This window comes from Mytilus edulis, chromosome 12 (assembly GCF_963676685.1).
Source record: "Mytilus edulis chromosome 12, xbMytEdul2.2, whole genome shotgun sequence".
Classification (NCBI taxonomy): domain Eukaryota; kingdom Metazoa; phylum Mollusca; class Bivalvia; order Mytilida; family Mytilidae; genus Mytilus; species Mytilus edulis.
The window spans coordinates 12,023,702-12,028,217 of record NC_092355.1 but is presented as its reverse complement, the minus strand read 5'-3'; the positions used below and the strand labels follow the sequence as shown (position 1 = coordinate 12,028,217).

Sequence of the window (4,516 nt, the reverse complement as noted above, 5' to 3'; positions counted from 1 at the left end):
TATTTTGTATAAAACAATTGTGGATACGCATTGAACATTTACAATAACAATGAATAACATGAATAAGTAGTGTGTTGTATAGTATTTGTCTGCCATGGACAATTGATATTTAGTGTACACAAAGCTATCATTACAATTCATCATATAAGACAAGGTTACGTAGTTCAGTTTTTGAAATTTACGATTCGTGATTTAAAGAGTTTTTGTAAGGTCACAGATCAAACAGGGTGAACATGTAAATTAAACATATACAAGGGATTTAAATGCATAATAGAAAATCATAATATAAATACAAAAATCATTGTTTAGTTTTTATAAAAGAGAGGCGAAAAATACCAAAGACAGACGTTCGAACTCATAGGTCAAAAGTTGACAACGCAATGGCAAAATAAAAAAAACGACTAAAACACATATATGCAACAGTATACAAAAAAACCAACAACATGGAGAACTAAACTGAGCAACACGACCCCAATAAAAAAACCGTGGTTGATATAAGTGCTCCAGAAGGGTCAGCAGATCATACTTAAAATGTGTCACCAGTCGAATTGCTATTGTAAGTACACCCCGGTGATAATAAAATTGAGAATGGAAACCAGGAATGTGTCAAAGGGTCAATAATCCGAGCAAAGAGCAAAAACAACACAAGGAAACCAATGGGTCTTTAACACAGAAAATTCTGTATCCGGGGACGGGCTTCAGCTTGTCTCTAAACAAAAGGGTATACTAGTTCAGTATAAAACGGTTGTCACCCTCAACCCAAAAACATAGAAATGAACTAAAACTTAAACAAACTAATATAATTGAGAAAAGGGCTTAATTAAACAGATCAATACAAAGCACAAAACACAGAGTGGATGTGGCAGTGTACTTATACATCCCCACAACAATAGGATTCTTACTGGCGCGAAAGTGCATCGGGGATAAACAGGCCATTAGCGTAGATCATTTTTGAGAAAAAGAGAAAGGGAATGTAATAACAACAACTAGAAAAATCCGTCATCAACTATAACACAGAAATTACACAACGATCAACCAACTGCAGATGATTTCAACTTCATCACTTGGAACTTTTAGTAACAGTCTTTTACCATAAATTAAGCAAAATAGTTTAGGAGCCTGTATATTCAGTGGTTTTCGTTTGTTTACGTGTTACATATTTGTTTTTCGTTCATTTTTTTACATAAATAAGGCCGTTAGTTTTCTCGTTTGAATTGTTTTACATTGTCTTATCGGGGCCTTTTATAGCTGACTATGCGGTATGGGCTTTGCTTATTGTTGAAGGCCGTACGGTGACCTATATTTGTTAATGTTAATGGCGAAATGCACAATGTGTCGTTATGCCTTTATTTATAGCGCTAACCCTCTCACTTTGATGACAGTCTCATCAAATTTCGTTATATTTACATTGATGCGTTAACTAAACAGACACAATAAACAAAATTACAATCCTTAGTTTTCGAAAAATTCAAAGTTTTGTTAACAGGAAATTTGTAAAAATGACCACATTATTGATATTCATGTCAACACCGAAGTACTTCCCTTTTGATAGGCAGACATGTCATTTAGATTTTGAGGCATGGAGTTTGGCTAGTGCAGATGTTCATATAACACAAGGAAGCAAGGGAATAGTATTGGCCGATGATCTACAGAAACATGGTGAATGGAAAATAGTATCGTCATCTGCCGTGAATCTCGTGGAATCTCACGAGACGAAAGTTCGGTTTACAATTATGATTCAACAAAAATCATTGGACACTATAATGAATTATATCATACCGATCTTGTTAATTTCAATATTGGATATCTTTACATTCAAAATACCGGTTGACACAGGGGAACGCATAGGATATGTTATAACAGTCTGGCTAGCATATGCTGTGTTTCTAACGATTATCAGTGATGCGTTACCACAGAGTTCAGAATCTATTCCTATTGTTTCTATATATATCATGCTACAAATATTTGTCGGAACTGTGATTGTAATCATTTCAGCAATAGAATCCGGATGTGCACATCGGTCTGATGATGAATCAGTGTATAACATATTAAAAACACTCACAAAAAAGTGCCGAAAACATAACGAACCTGAAAATTCCATGTGTTTGGATAGGGGAAGTTTGACGACATTGGCTACCCATGAGGATCTTTGTTTTGAAGGAGAAGAAGTTTGTGTAACATGGAAGGAAGCAATATCAGCTCTTGATAAAGTTTTGTTTTTGGGTTTTCCTGACAATATTTGTTTCATCCACTTTGATCACGTTACTTGTTGCAGGTCCTAAGTATATATAAGTTATTTGAATAACTATGCATTTTTGAAATAGATCTAGAGATCGGCGTTGTAAGACATGGATGTTTTAAGAGTAATATGCCTCTCCCAAATGTACAGATAATTTTTACAATTTCAATATATAACAAGTCCAGATTTCCATTTATTGTATATAAAACACGACTGGATACAATAATAGTGTATTTCCGTATTAAAGAATACTTTTCTGCCAAATTAATTTGCTTGTTTTCATTTTTCATTGACTACATAGCCTTCAATCAACTTGTGAAAATATGCGAATACAAGTATGCAATTTTCTTTTGACACATGAATATTCACTCCAAAATTACTGCTTTGCAGACATCCTTTAGAAAGGCTTATATCAAAATTGAATGATAACACGTAGTTAAAAAACACCAAATATTATTATTAAAATGGCGAATTCGACTGATGACGATTATTAGTGGAAATTGCTGACGAAGGTTTGAATACCCTAGATAAATCAGATTGATAATAAATTTCATAGACTTCAAATCTTCGTATATCCAATAAAAATATCTTGTACGTATCAATTTCAAACGCACTTTTATTCAAACTAGAAACACTAATGAGCCACATCAACAAACGACAACAACTACTGACACTAGATTTCTGGTTTAGGACAGGTGCAAACAAACGCAGCTGGTTTAAACCTTTCAATAGATACAAACCTTCACCTTTACCTGAAATAATAGTGTAGCATCACAATATAGAAAGACACACTATAAAATATCAATTGAAATGCCTTAACAAATCAAAAGACATATTAACACAAACAAGTGAACATACACTGAACTAATAAATTTGATACATGACACAATGTGAATAAGAAAATCAATAACATCAGGTTTGGGATATTTTAAAAACGATATCACAAAGACAACCTGTCGCCAAATATAATAAAGTACATGGGTAAATGAAAATAATAACTAAAAGGTATACAGTGATCGAATACGGAAATATTTGTTTACAAATACATAATATTGTTGTTTATAGTACGAGAAAAGAAGTGAAAAATTATAGTTTTACCAAACATTTAACAAAGCTGGTATATATAATTATGTATTTTGTTTTATAAATCAAAAACAAAAAGAGTGATATCTTTGTTTGAACAGTGTAATCTTTAATATTTTTTCTATTTCTACAGGAAATTATAATGTAGTAAACAAAAACACCCATGAAAGGTAAAAGATTACTGATGTTTGCTCTATGTCCTTCAAGAAAGTTTGCTTTTTGTTGTTTGCTTTGCTTGGTTATCATTTTGTTTGGAATCCTTGCTGTTAAGGTCTGCTAAAGTCACTATATCCTGTATTTAACAAAATTCGGATGCAGCACAATATATATTGTATAGAGATTCCTCTGAATGGTTTTGCTTTTCTTGAACTCGCATCATATTTTAAAATGTTTAATGCAGCGACACAATGAGATGAATTGGCGTGTTTGATTAACTTTCCAAGATAGATTTGAAGTTGATAGTCCTCAAGATAAAGCGTTTTTCTACAAATTTCCCAAAAGTTGAAATTATGCATAAACCATACAAATGATTTTGAGGTCAGATAAACCAAGTCAGACAGACAGTTACACCGTACAATCTATTTATACACTAAATAGAGTTTGATGGAGCGTTGTCTCATTGACTATAATACCACATATTCGCGTTTCTGTTGACTTACAACATGTACAAGATACAGACAAACCGTAATGTTTGAATATCAACAAATGAACCATGAAAATGAGATCAAGGCCTGATGAACCTTGCAATACAGGCATATATACTTTATAAACAATATGCACTTTAAATATAACTGATAGTATTCCTTATATATTCTTACAACCAGCTTTAACATAAAACCAAAGCATTTAGCAATGAACTATACAAATGTAGTCAAACATTGCCAGACTGAAATGTACACCTTACAATTATTCCATGACTTTAACTCTAATCGACAAACCATTGAGATTAGTTGAACACATTACAGTAAACTACATCTAATGTTGTCCTGGCTAAAAACACCCAATTACATCTTACGGTTGATGTTTACAATATAGATATACAAAAACCGTTACACACGTGTACATATTCCGAAGAAAAAAAGTTCAAAGTAAAAAATAAGGTATGATTTTCAGACATATTTTCATAATTTTGGAATTATATGTCGTACCAGCTATCTATAAAATTATTAAATTGACATTAAAAGACTCCGATTT

General features: G+C 32.3%; 1 protein-coding gene across 1 annotated transcript in view; it reads left to right on the top strand.

Annotated features, from left to right (window-relative positions):
* Positions 1–4,516, top strand: part of LOC139497170 (uncharacterized) — a 545,683-nt gene that overhangs the window by 406,498 nt on the left and 134,669 nt on the right. The window lies entirely within an intron of this gene.